We start from the raw sequence: 15,193 nt of genomic DNA, 5'->3' as shown, positions 1-15,193 counted from the left end.
ACAGCTCAGCTTAGCCGCTAAATCAGTTCTAAAAAACCTTCAGAAAGCCTGAAGAACTGAAGATCCAGATCTGCTTAAACATTAGACACGAGTCTGGGTACCAGCAACACCAGAGGCCTGGATCTACAAACTTTAACCGCCGTTTATGTTGGTGAAATGTCGGACCTTCCATCCTCTGGGAGAATCGGTAGCCCCCCTCCCCCCCCTTATCTTGATGTTAGGGTGCACTTCCTGTGTCCGGGGGCTGGGTACCCTTTGGAGTGCCGGTGTGTCTGGGAAGTATGAGTGACCCGCGTTGGTGATCCTCAGTGTCCAGGGTCGGGTGCTCGGGCGAGTGCTGGCTCGCTCCTGGCAGCTGCTTCACAGGGCCCCCCCCCACCCCCCACCCCACCCCACCCGCGGCTCTGTCAGGGCACCCCTGAGCCTCAGGTCCTTGTTGCCCGTGGCTGGATGGTTAGGGTTAGGGTTAGCTCGTCTACACTCTCACCAACACCTGCAGGTGATCCAGGTGTTACAGACTCACTTCTATCCATAAACCCTGTTATTATCTTCATCTGTCACTTTCTACATGTCGTATTAATTAATCCTGTATATTCTTCAGTGATGGTATCAAGGTGTTGGTTGGTTGTTCCTGTAATACTTTATCAGCTGGTTCTGCTGTTCTTTATATCTCTCTCTGCAGGTGTAGAAGCAGACTCAGAGGATGTTCTATTGCTCTTTACCTTTCCTCTCCTCTTTCTCCTTTTCTCCTTTTCTTCTCTTCTACCTTCTTGTTTCAGTGTCCATTTAACATGGACAGGACACAAACAGTCCCTGGGAGAATCAAACAGAGAACCAAGCAGCAAGGAACCACCGAGTGGACAGAGACGGTCTAGGAGCCCAGCTGACACCTGCCTGCAGGTGTTGACCTGTTGGTGATCCGCCTGGCGACCAATTATGTCATCAGCCTGGCAACCAATTATGTCATCAGCCTGGCATCCTGGAGTCACGTGCTGAGCGGCCCGCAGACTGTAAAATGCAGAGCAGGAAAACAGGATCCAGGCTGGTAATTATGGAGAGGAGAGGTTCCCCCAGGAGCAGCTGAACTGCTTGTTAACCAGCCGCTGAAAAGGTTCTGGAATCAGATAATAAGCTCAAAGTTATTTTGCTCACAAAATGTCACTGAGAGCGAGACAAAGCCGAATTAACCTCAAATTAAAAGGGAAAAAGTTCTGCAGAGCATTCTGATGCTCCACTTCACAACAGAAACCCTTCTGCTGCGGTCCAATTAAACCCAAAGCAATCTGGTTCTGTGTGAGCAGGCAGGGAGGAACCCTGGACAGAAAGAAGTCCCTAACAGGATCAGAACCAGATCAGAACCAGAATCAGCCTTCAACAGCAACCTGCTGAGCTGCATGGACAGGAAACAGAACCAGAACCAGGGGTAAGAAAAACCAGCGAGAACTTCAGGTTAATGAATCGACCGGACAGAGCAGAAGAGATCCGTAAATCTTCATCTGAACCGGACCTGCAGCAGCAGAACCACACAGGCAGGTTCTTGGTCCACTATCTAAAACCTCTGATGTGGGTTCCCTTGGTCAGGCTGATGGACATTCCTGGATCTGGACCAACCGGAGCTCATCTAGAACCGGTCTCCCTGCAGAGACGCAGCTGGAACTGGTTCAGAATCAGCAAGTGGATCAGAACCGGACCTGGATCTGGTTAACGAGGTAAAACATCGTTAACAGGTTCCCCACTGGCTGAGTTTCATAGAACCGGTGTGATAATTAACGGACTCCACCCAGGAGGAGGTGAGAACCAGAACCGGGTCGGGCTGTGAACGTGCGGCGCCGCTTCCTCCTCCTGATTACACTGCTACTAACGCTGTTGCCATGGTGATAATTAACGCTAATCACCAGAGGATTGTTGCCACCATGGCAACGGCAGCGAGGGCAGAGAGGTTGTGGGATAGGATGGGGGGGGGGGGTCCATTTAAAGACAGTGGCCACCAGGGAGAGGGGGAGGGGGAGTTTAATATTCAGAGGATTAGAGGCGCAGAACCAGGAGGAGGAACGTTTATTTAAATCATCTCCTCTTATCAATATGAATATTTAATCAATAACAAACTGAGATGTTCTCCAAAGTTTCAGGACATTTGTCCCTCAGCTGGACTGATGCTTCCTTTCCCTTCAAAAAGGGAAATTAAATGTTGGTGTAACTCATGATGGTCGTTTCTGTTGTAGAAAGGATCTCCTGCAGTGGATCTGGAGAAACTGAAGACACTGCTGTGGAACGACACTCTGATGAAGAGGAGGCTCAGGTTCACCCTAATTATCCTCGTTTATTAAGATTCCTTCTTTGTAAAATCCTCTCCGCGGGTTCAGGAGGAACCTTCACCCAGAGCAGAACCGGCCTTCTTTATCTGGTTGCTCTGATGCTGCTGCCCCAACAGATGAAGGCAGGAGGTCCGGTCTGCTTTGTCCCTTCTTCTAGACACTATGACCTTCAGACTGCTGTGAGTCAGGAAATGCATAATGGGAAGATTGACTTGGGAACTTAATGTATTTCTAATAGTGTTCAATAAAAGTGTTGAAGAACCAGAATCAGCCTCAACAAAAGGGTTAGGGTTAGAGGAACTACTAACCAAAATATTATTTACACTCCCTGAACCAAGATTATGAAAATATGATGCATACTTCTGCTAGAAATGTTTGCTGGTCATCACAAAATGTGTTAGTCACAGAATTGCAGATCCTATCTAAAATGTTGAATTTGCCTCTTTAAACACAGGGGAGGATCCCAGACTAAATGGAATGCAGCCCTGCAGCTCCTGTAGCTCCATCGCATCAGCAGTGACACTGAAAATAAGCAAAGATTATGAACATATTCTGCCTACTTCTGTCATTATTTAGCTCTAGTTTCATTGAGATTCATGTTTTTATCATCCATTATGATCTATAGGTGTTGCCATATTCTCTCTGTTTCTTTTTTACTATTTGGGTTTTGCCACATCGGTTCACTGCTGCATGGTTTTATTTGTTAGACGTTTTTTCCATGTTCCTACCTTGCTTCACGTTTAACAATTCTAGTTGATTCTTGCATTCTTTTTACTTGGAGGCTCATGTTCTCAGTCAGATTATGTTCTTGCATGTAATGATTCTCCTGCTGCTGTCTGAGCGACCCGTCTGCAGACTCTGTGACGTCATTCCCTGCTCAGCCAATCAGGCTCTGAGCAGTTACACCTGTGGCGCTCCAATTAACGTGGAGTCGCTGCACCTGGAGATTGCACCGGATACTCCAGCCTCTCTTTTTGAAAGCTACCATGTGAATAAACCAGCGTTTCCTGATCTGGTTCCTGTGATTTCTCCTGCCTGGCTTGACTCTGTCGGCTTCTGTCTTCTGGACATTGATGTCCGGCTAGCGATGGTGAGATCAGGCCTCATGAGGCATTGAACCATTTGAGCTAAAGCAGGGGTGTCAGGCTCCGGTCCTCGAGGGCCGGAGCCTGACACCCCTAGAGGTTTCCCTGGTCCCACACGCCTGAATCAAACGGCACAATTAGCTCCTCAGTATGCAGTCAGGTTCTTCAGAGTCCTGCTAATTACCTGATTATTTAACGGACCAGGGAAACCTCTAAAAGTTTCAGGACACCGGCCCTTGAGGACTGGACTTTGACACCTATGAGCTAAAGGGTTCAGTTAAGAAGGCTGATCACAGTCAGCAATATACGTTTATCCTTTAGGGCCCTCGGGAATTATCATTAATAAGTAATACCAATTAATGTGTCTCCTGATTATCACCTGTATATTGCAATGTTTTTAAATGTTCTGAGTACAGAGCTTTAGGGCTGGCTCTGTATGTTTTTCTGTCACTTTAATGAAATGACAGGCCTTAAACAGACACTTGTGGACAATGATCTGCAAAACGGGAGATTTTATTCACAAATAATTTTTCAACAGTTTTTGGTTTTAATGGATTCTTTTTTAACACCAGTTAGCATTTTAATAAAACCTTTTTTATTAAAATATGTGCAACTAGTGGCTGCACAGTGGAGCAGAGGGTAGCACTGTTGCCCTGCAGCGTGAAGGTCCTGGGTTCAAATCCTACTGTGGGGCCTCCCACAGTCCAACAACAGTTAGGTTAATTGGCCTCTGTTAATTCTCCTTAGGTGTGATTGGTTGTTTATCCTGTCTGTCTCTGTGCCGCCCTGCGACAGACTGGCGACCTGTCCAGGTGAACCGCCTCTCACCTATTGACAGCTGGAGACAGGCACCCCCCCTCAGGACCCCAGCAGGGATAAGCTGTTAGAAAATGGACGGATGTGTCGACGGGCAGCGAGGCTTCTGACGTCATCATTTCCTGCTCCTCCCCTAAATGAAACGCGCTTCGCAGAAACTTAAGACACCGTTTCTCCCTCTGGGCCAACGTGGCTGTTAGCCCAGTTTCAGGGAGGCTGGGTTGAGTCTGATAAACTTCTGAGTTGACACCTTCACCATCGGTGAGACGCTTCCCCTAAAATAAAGCCTGGATCACCAGCTGAGCTAGAAGGGAAACGCCTTTAAGGAGACGTGAGACGTTTACAGACTACAGGTCAGGAAGTGAGACGGTGTGTAGGAGGAAGTCCTGCTGAATCATCTGAGATGTGAGGTCAGAAGATCAGACGGCACCACGTGTTCTCCTTTACTGAGACACGGTAAGAACGTCCACACCCTGAACGTCCTTACCGTCTCTCATCTCTGGCCAGAGGCCATTTTGACATGAATCCATGTCCCTCTAAGTCCCTGATGGCGTGAGACGGTTTGTAGAAGACTGCTGGATGGACGAGTCCAGCAGGAGAAAGACAGCAGCAAACATCTGCAGGAACCTGGAAGTTCTGGTGGTTCTGACTGAGTTCTTCAACCAGCAAGGAGCTGCAGACGGGTGATCAGGGAAACATCTCAGCAGCAGCTTCTCTGTGGAGGAAAGTGAAGATGAATCTTCTCGGCAGGTTCTCGCTCACAGTGTCGGACGATAATTGAGTCGGCTGTAAGTGTCTCACACACTAATAAGAAGAGGCCACGACCCGGGCGGCTGGCATCACAGCGGCGTCCGATGGGACGCCTCCAACACACACCTCCTCTCAGAGTGTGTGTGATATTTTAATAGTGCTGAGGAAGCTGGTAATTACAGAGAGAATAAACACACCCTGAAGGCAGCGTCTGTCTGACCGTCTGCTGCCTCTTCACTTCAGCTCATCTTCCCTGTTTCATCTCCGTCAGATATCCCTTATCAGAAGGCGTGTAACCATGGTGACGGCACAGGTAACATGCTGGAGATGCTCTCCAGACTCCGTGGGTCAGGATGAAGCACCGAGGCTCTGAGAGAGAGTCGTCCATCCCTGAATACTGATCATATTCAGCTGTCTGCTCCCACTCCCCTGATACACACACAGGAACACACACACACACACAGTAACACACACAGTAACACACACACACACACACAGTAACACACAGGAACACACACACACACACACACACACACACACACACACACACACAGTAACACACACACACAGTAACACACACACAGTAACACAATCACACACACAGTAACACAATCACACACACACACACACACACAGTAACACAATCACACACACAGGAACACACAGTAACACAATCACACACACACAGTAACACACACAGTAACACACACACACACACACACACACAGTCACACACAGGAACACACAGTAACACAATCACACACACACACACACACACACACACACAGTAACACACACAGTAACACAATCACACACACACAGTAACACACACACACACACACACACAGAGTAACACACACTGATACTCAGAGACATGATTGGTATTCCTGACAGGAGGACAAAGACAGTGAAGAAGGAGACTGACATTCATCTATTTAAATCTGTCTTCCTGTCAGGGAGGACTGTGTTCAACACAAAGACAGGTGGACAGACAGGTGGACAGACAGGTGGACAGACAGGGGGACAGACAGGGGGACAGGCAGGCAGGAGGACAGAGAGAGGCCGCCATGTCAGCTTCCAGCAGCATCTATGAGAAACCTTCTGGACCTCAAGGACCTCCAGTTTATTAACATTCCCGGGTTTCTGTCCTCCAACCACCTTTGTCCACCTTTGTCCACCAGAGTTCTAGCCAGGCTACCATGACGGCTGCTCCAGTATCTTCAGGGATATCTTCTGAAAGCAAGCCTCAGAGAACCATCAGATCTCAGGGTGGTTGTCCTGTTAAACATCTCCAGTGAAGACTTCAGCTTCTTCACGGAGGTCAGGACTTTTTCTTCCAGGGTTTTGGTCCTGGACTCGTGTTTCCGGTCCAAACGGTGCTGACTGCCGCCGGGGGCCACAGGGCATCACTGAGCCACCACCATGTTTTATCATAGATGGACTTCATCTCTCCTTCCAGGTATATTACTGGTCCTCTGCCTGAAGAGTTCCACTGATCATGAACCAGAACCTCTGCTTTGGAGCTTTAGGCCGTATGCAGGACTACTTTAGTTGTGTGGGTGCGTAGCTTTCAGTGTTTGGTTGTCCTTAATGTTGCAGCAGGAACTCTGTGGATGCTGCTGCCAGGTGTGACTGCAGGTCTGTAGCTGTGAGACGTTCTTGTCCCTCTGCCTCCTCAGGAACCTGAAGAACAACATCAGAGACGCCTGGTTCTGCCCCAGGTTCTCTAGCTACGGGTCCCTTAACTTCTGATATGGGTTCCTGGTACCAAAGATTGATGTATGCCAGAAACCACTTCTGAGTGAAGAATTCTGTTCAGGAGGTTAAATAACACCTTTCAATGTAGGATTTAGACTTTAATTGTGATTAAATATTTGCTACATTAGTTTTGTGTAAGACTCTTTATTGTCATCATGTGTCGCCATAATGAGGTTTTTGATGAAGCTCAGAATGCACACAGATTAACTCGCAGACACCGGACCTTTTTTCTTCTCTTTCTCCGTTAACTATTTATGTTCCTGTTATTTTTTTATTGCAAACCCATGGACATGTCTCTATTCTGTAAAGCTGTATTAAAGGAAAAACAGTGTTACGTTTTACATTTTTTACCTGGCATTAGTCTTTGGAGCGAACTGAGAACGTCTGTGGAGAAGAAACGACTTCTCTGTTTCTCTTAAAACAAACTTATTGTGGAGTTTCAGGGTTAAGTTTCTCCTCGTTAATACAGGTTTATAAACCATGGACGCACACACACGGAGGCAGATCATGTGTGGAGTGGAGCTGCCGAGGCCTTATTATCAGGGTTCATCTGCTGCGTTTCATTAAGCAGCGTCCTGCAGCACAGATCACACACACACCGTATGAGTCCCAGCAGAGAACGTTCAATAACAGAAACATACTAATTAATACAAAAACTGACACACACTCTGTCTCTCTCTCTGTTTATCTGTCCACTATCTATGTGCTCGCTCGCCCTCGGCCGAGATAATTGCCTCAATGGCTGACATGGTTACACTGAGCTGTGTGTGTGTTGATGATGAAGTGTCATCACTTAATTAGCCTCCTCTTCTCTCCGTCACCTCCTGCAGAGCGCTCTGATTAGACGGCTCTACACGTTACACACAGATCACACAGCCCGCCGTCTGTGATGAGATTATTAAGAAGAAAAAGAGCAGCAGCAGATAAACGCGGTGAGGAAGCACCAGCTGAAGCTGTTCAGACACAGAGAGACTCATCTGTGAGAGCCCACAGTGAAGTTTGTCTGTGTTCACGCTGCCCATCTCAGGAAGGAGCCTCCTGACCACGCTGGGTAGAGGACAGCAGTCATCAACACCGCAGCGCTGCTGCTGGTCTGTGGCTGAAACCAAAGAGCTCAGTGTCTGTGGCTGCTGGGGACTACAAGCCCAGACCTAAAGGACTTCATGTTCCAGGGGGATAAAGTGCTATTAAAACATGCGAGATGTTCCCCACTGTGGAGGGTGAAGGTGTGACAGGTGAAGAAGAATAACCACCAAGGCCTTCTGTGCTTGGTGCAACATCTCCAAGTTCATGCTACTGTCCACGGATGCAGACCATGGAGGAAGGCTTCTCCAGGTTCCACCACAGTTTGCTCAGACAAAGAAGACTTCAGCGGTCAGAAGAAACAAAACTTGAAATGTTTGGCCTTCATTTGCTGTAACATCTGTGGAGGGAGCTCAGCAGCCTGATTTTAAGGAATACTTTCCACTGATTACTGAGAAGCAGGCGAGGAACGTCACTCTTGGCCTTTTTTGTTTAAATGTCATGTAAATTTCCTGCTAACTATTCTGGAGATGCCTGTGTCATTTCCAATCAGAAAGCTGCTTCCTGTTAAAAAGATTTAAAAATAAGTTTTAACCTGACAGGAGTATGAATAATTCTGAGCCTACCTGCAGGTATACTGAGTAAATGTTCCACACAGGTCAGCCATTTTTATGTGAAACACAGTCGGGGAGGTGAGCTCCCCCCACGGACGCAGGCGTCAGCAGCAGCCTGGAACCAGAGCTGAAAAAGAAAACCCGCCACAGAAGGAAAGTAAAATATATGATGAAGACTGGCCACGTCTACTCCGGTTAGTGCAAACAAACTTTGTTAAATTAATTAACAAAATCAATTCAAGTTAATGCAAACAGTGAAGTTCAAAAGTTCAAAAGAGCAACAGTTGGAGACGGTGAGAAAAACAGGAACAGAGATGGATTCAAGCATCAGAATCAGCTTCATCTGCCGGTATGTGTACGAGGAATTTGACTCTAGATTGTAGACGGCTCAAAATGTGCTTATTTATGCAATAATACAATGACGCAGTCATGCAGTAATAGAAACAGTCTGCAGCATAGAAAAGGAGAGGAGAGGATGCAGCAGCATGTTCATGTCAGAGGTGTGAGTGATGTACAGGTGCACACACACCTTGGTATATAGTATATACTATATGAACAGTAAAAAAGAACAGCACATCAGAATCAGCTTTATTCGCCAAGTTTATGAATTTGACTTTAGATTCCAACCCTCGCATCGTGTAAAAAACAGGCGAGCATTTAACAGCAAATACTGGATTTAACAGAAAAAACACAATTGAGGGAAAAGGTGGGAACACCTGTGGTTTTTGCCCAGCAGTGGGCCGGCTACCCTGACTGTTCTTCACAGACCCAGTCTGGGAGTAGAACCCGGTTCTGTGTGGCTCGTTTCAGCCGTCAGCGCTCTCTGGCGCCGCCCTGTAGGTAAAAGTCTGAATAACCTGTGACCAGGATGAGTTGGGTCATCGTTAGCTGCTGGGTGGAAGGTCTGCAGATCTCATCGATCGTTTGGACCCGTCTAGTTTAGAACCGAACCACACAGAGATGGACACGCTCAAGACAGACTGGACGATGGCTGGAAAATAAATCCTGAAAGACACAACAAGACCTGCAGGTTACTGAGGAACTGAAGCCCAGACCATACCTGTGTCAGTGTGGAACAAACCCAAAAGCTAATTTAAAACAGGAACCGGAGCGCTTTCAAAGTCCAGAGAGCACAGAAGGACCCCCCCCCCCCCCTCGGTCCAAAACCCTGCAGACTCCACCCAAACCAGAACACAGAAGACCATCAGATGGTCCAAAACATCTCCAAGAGCTTTGGGTTGCTGGACCATGGTCTCTGTGGTTGGTCCAGGTGAGTTTACCTGCAGACTTCTGCAGATCTGCTTCTCAGTTAACGTTCTCTGCTGTGATCTTTGTTCTGATTGGTCCATGAGTGAAGCTTCCTCCTCTCAGATCCCGTCGACCTGAACTGAGCGCCAAGGAGAACGAGGAGACCTGAAGGAGGAGATGGATCAGAAGATAATAAGCCACTTGTTTCTTCAGCTGCTAATACACGGTTGCTCGTTATGAGCGTGCACGTGGGCATGCTGCAAACAGCCGGGAGCGTGCACGTGTTGTTGTTTACATTTGGTGCCTGTGTGTAAATAAATGTGTTGCTGTGGCAGCTGCTAATGAGGATAATTAGAGAAACGTTGCTGATGACACGGCCTCATTAAGAGAACACACACATAGTAACACAAACACACACACAGTAACACACACACAGTAACACACACACACACAGTAACACACACAAACACACACACAGTAACACACACACAGTAACACACACACACAGTAACACACACACAGTAACACACACACACACACACACACACAGTAACACACACACACAGTAACACACACACACACACACACACAGTAACACACACACACAGTAACACACACACACAGTAACACACACACACACACACACAGTAACACACACACACACACAGTAACACACACACAGTAACACACACACACACACACACACGGTAACACACACACACAGTAACACAGTGTGTTTAAGGCGTGGGATCTCCATGTCTGTCAGAAAGCGTCAGCAACCTTCACTTTATCGGCAAGTTGATGGAGATCAGCATCCAAACTTGGAGGCTGGTTTGTGTGTGTGTGTGTGTGTGTGTGTGTGTGTGTGTGTGTGTGTGTGTGTGTGTGTGTGTGTGTGCGCGTGTGTGTGTGTGTGTGTGTGCGTGTGTGTGAAATCAAAGTGTGACTGACGACCTTTTCTCAGTTCACTTCGTCAGTGAGCGCTAACACGCTAACAGGTGCTAACGATCTCTCTTTCGCTTTCTCACACACATCCTTGTTTTAAATACTTTCTGAGGACCTTGCCTTGACTCCCACTCATTCTCGACCCTTTCTATGGCCTGACCCTGTTTGACACCTTAGTCCTAAACCAAACCCCTAGCCCCATAAAGAGAGGAGGAAAACATCAAAGTCCTCAGTGTACGAGTAAGATGAGCAAAAAGTGTTCTCACGCACACACGCCCCGTCAGACTTAGGCTGCGTGTCACAGATCCATTAACGACAGATTATTAGCAAGTTTGAATTTTATTGGTGGATTCATTAATGAGGTGATGCTGAACCGATGCACCTGTTCACACCTGTCACAGCTTCACTTCCTGCATGTCGTCATGGCAACAACTGTTGGACTCCAGGCAGGTTTGACTGAATTATGGCGGTCAGCCTGAAACACGCTCAGAACCATTCTGAGAAACGCATTGATCAAAAACCTTTTTCTGATTTGTTTCATGTTTTATCCCCTAAAGTAGAACGGGAGGCTGATCTTTTAGTTATCAGGTCCTCTCCAATGGAAATAACTCAGTTTTAGTCTGTTTTTCTTAAACGGCCAGGCTTAATACTTTCCTTTTTAAAGCTATAGCTGGTAATCCTGTTCAGAAACACTTTTTGTTATACAGGGTGAAATGGTCCTTCCATCCTGAAAGTAGTTAATACATTAAGTATTCAGAAAAAGGAGGTTAGGGTTAGGGTCCCACATGCCAATCATTCTGATGCGTTAGTTTCTGCTAGCTGACTGTATCTGGTTAGCTTAGCGGTTAGCTTTGACCTGAACCTCTTAAATTAGTATTAGTTAATAAGTGAAAAAGTGAAGAAAATAAATCTTATAAAGTATTAATTTTAAGTTTTTATTTGGTGTTAAGAAGATAATTCTTTTTTCTGGATTAGGCCTCATTAAGATAAAAGAAACAATAAAGTAAAATCTGAAGTTCCAAAAGCAGTTCATAAGTCAATGTTTGGATTTATTTGTGGTACTCAAAATGTTGATAAAATTGTTGTTAAAATTATTATCAACTAAATAAAAAAATTAAACTGAAAATGTACTGAAAATTTCCTTTGTCAAAAAATGTGAACAGCTTCTCATATCCCCAGACTTTAATTGAATTCAGTTAAATTTTATTTCTATAGCATCAACTCACATCACGTCATCTCCAGGCTCTTTCCAAAGTCAGCCTCCATCAGATCCTCCAGGTTGGTGAGAAAGTTTCCTCTCTAAGGAAACCCAGCAGGTTGCATCAAGTCTCTCCAAGCAGCATTCACTCCTCCTGAAAGAGCGTAGAGCCACAGTGGACAGTCGTCTGCATTGTTGATGGCTTTGCAGCAATCCCTCATACTGAGCATGCATGAAGCGACAGTGGAGAGGAAAACTCCCCTTTAACAGGGAGGAGAACCTCCAGCAGAACCAGAACCAGGCTCAGTGTGAACGCTCATCTGCCTCCACCCACTGGGGCTTAGAGAAGACAGAGCAGAGACACAGAAAGCTCAGAAGCTCACATTGACCCAGGAGTACTTTCTATGGTAGAGAAGACAGAGCAGAGACACAGAAAGCTCAGAAGCTCACATTGACCCAGGAGTACTTTCTATGGTAGATGGTAATAGAGGATGATCTGCCTCCCCTGATGATGTCACAGCTAACAGAACACCAGACCAGGTGTACCTTCTATGAAGAGAAAAATGACAGAGAACAAAAAGTTAAAAGCTGAAATAACAACAAACAATGCAGATTGGAGAGCAGTAGGAGAACTCAGCAGAGAGAGAGAAATAGACCCTGATGTCCTCCAGCAGCCTAAGCCTATAGCAGCATAACTATAGAGATAGCTCAGGGTAACATGAGCCACTCTGACTAGAAGCTTTGTCACAAAGGAAAGTTTTAAGATTAGTCTTAAAAGTAGACGGGGTGTCTGCCTCACGGACCAAAATGGGTCCGTGAGGTATTGATATTTTTAACAGTTGTTTATGTCCTAATGAATCATTCTTGATACCTAGAAACATTCTGACACTCTTGATGGCACACCTGGCACTAGTCTCCAGGTTCTATCCAGCAGTTTTACAGATGATATCTGGAGATGACCAATAAGATCACTGTTTAACAGTGATCTTATTGGTCATCTCCATGGTCAGGTGACCAGAAAGAAGCAAAGAATCTTCTTGATATGACATATTAAAGGTCTGTGTGCTGTTTATACAGAAACTTAATTCATTACATATTTCTCTCCTCCTCGCCCTCCAGACAAAGACACTGTAAAGCAAAGAAAACCTTTAGATGCGGCACCTCTCTGTTCCATGGGCATACGTTTCCTTCTCCTCTGAGAAAAGCTGGTCATTTCAACACTCTATCAGCTTCAACATCTTGTTAGTTGGTTCATCTCCTCTTTTTCACTGCATGACCCACGATCTCAGCTGGAGACACGAGAAATGCTAATTTCTTCACTTGTAAAAACAGATTAGCTGCTATGAGTCTAAATTATCTGGACTCATTTGGCTTCTTTTCTGTTAAATCTGAGATTCACTTGTCTGGAAAAAGCCTTTATATTTTTCTATCACCGTCATTTGTTACTCTCCAGGTGTGGCCATGCAGCTCCAGGTAAAGCACTTACAACCTTTAACACTGTATAAAATATAATCTGATCAGTTAACAGCTCATTTTTATTGTTTGACATCTAGATGTCACCCCCTGCACTGACAACACCTCCTCACCTCTCCTCACACCTTCATCCTCCCTTCCTCTGCCTCCCTTCCTCACACCCTTCCTCCCCCAATCTCCTGTCAAATGTGGTGAAAGATCAATTTAAAATCTTTTCACCTTCGGACCCAAATCTAAATACCGCTACAGATCTGCAGGGTGATTGAGCCCCACAGTCAGATGTAGAAGAGGAGAGAGGATGATTGATAGAAATATAACACTTCATCACTCTGTCCCTTCATCTCTGTTTGACAGATAAATTCATCCGCATATTTGAGAATAATTGTGTCTGTAAACTTGAATTTGTGAGTATGACATCTTAGACAAGAAACAAAAGCTTGACTTGTCCTACTTTTCATCCCAAAGTGGGTGGACATCATTTCCCAGAAGATCCCTACAAGTCCCAACTCGGTCACCGAGGTTGGTGCTGCCGGCTTCACTGGGGAGCAGTTTGGTTCCCGTTCTGATTGGTTTTCAGTGAGCATGTCTGACTCACAGGTCTGACATCATCCAGAGAAGCTTGTTGACCACATGTGTCAGATCAGACTTGCTCTATAAAAAGGATATTTTTTAATTGGATGATTCAGACTCGATCCAGCAACACACCAGTAAGCCGTTTGTTGTTGGTGGCCAACATAACCATCATCATCATGAGCCGGCAGTACCATCCTGCCTGGAGAGCCCAGCTCTAAATTTAAGGTGCCAAGCAAGCCAGAGGGAGAGAGCAGTGCATGGTGCCCTGCCTGAAACTACGCTGGACCACAGCATCCAACTCCAGTCACTGCAACAGACTCTTTCCATCGCGAGCAACACAAACCCATTCTGGCCAATCCAGACTATTGCAGCTCAGTAACCAGCTATATACCAACTACTCACACAAACAGCCACCACTGCAACCAAGTTGGACCAAAATGTCAAACCTCAGCTGTTGAAAGCAACTCTGACTGCCTCAATGTCTATCAACTCTGGCCTAGCAGCTCTAATCAGAGCCAATAAACAGAACCACTGTAACAGAATGCAGCAGCAACAACAGACTCAGACCTCTGCAAACAATTCTGGACACAGCTACCAATGCCAGGTACTGCAACCATCCGTGGGAACTGCAATCTGCACCAGCCATGACACCCATGGTGTCATGGCTGGTGATGGTAATGAAGGTGATGATGATGGTGATGGTGATGGTGATGATGATGGTGATGATGGTAATGATGATGATGATGGTGATGGTGATGGTGATGATGATGGTGATGATGGTAATGGTGATGGTGATGGTGATGATGATGGTGATGATGGTAATGATGATGATGATGGTGATGATGATGATGATGATGGTGATGATGGTGGTAATGATGATGGTGATGATGATGATGATGATGATGATGATGTTGATGATGATGATGATGGTGATGATGATGATGGTGATGGTAATGATGGTGATGATGATGATGATGATGGTGATGATAATGATGATGATGATGGTGATGATGATGATGATGATGGTGATGATAATGATGATGATGATGGTGATGATGATGATGATGATGGTGATGATAATGATGATGATGATGGTGATGATGATGATGATGATGATGATGATGATGGTGATGATGATGATGATGATGATGATGATGATGATGATGATGATGATGATGATGATGATCACTTTATCACCGTAGGGGAAATAATTGCAGCATTTACATAGAAAATGACACCAACACGTACAAACACATGGAGTGGGAGTTTCCCAGCAACGTTCGGATGACTTTTCTCTGTCGACTATCTGATCCGGTTCCAGCAGCCACTGACAACTCAACTAGAGCACTCAGCACACAAACAACGATATATGTAGAATATTCTGTGTAATAATGA

The 15,193-nt window shown here is 45.8% G+C and overlaps 1 long non-coding RNA gene across 1 annotated transcript; it reads left to right on the top strand.

The window, feature by feature from the left end:
• The first annotated feature begins 1,593 nt into the window (after positions 1-1,593).
• Positions 1,594-2,858, top strand: LOC118560724. The gene is made up of 3 exons (XR_004929554.1): positions 1,594-1,709; positions 2,223-2,494; positions 2,770-2,858. It is a non-coding gene; the product is annotated as an uncharacterized LOC118560724 (long non-coding RNA).
• Positions 2,859-15,193: the final 12,335 nt, after the last annotated feature.

The sequence above is a fragment of the Fundulus heteroclitus genome, unplaced genomic scaffold (genome assembly GCF_011125445.2).
Source record: "Fundulus heteroclitus isolate FHET01 unplaced genomic scaffold, MU-UCD_Fhet_4.1 scaffold_47, whole genome shotgun sequence".
Lineage (NCBI taxonomy): Eukaryota > Metazoa > Chordata > Actinopteri > Cyprinodontiformes > Fundulidae > Fundulus > Fundulus heteroclitus.
The sequence above is the reverse complement of the archived record's forward strand: the minus strand, read 5'-3'. Positions and strand labels throughout refer to the sequence as shown.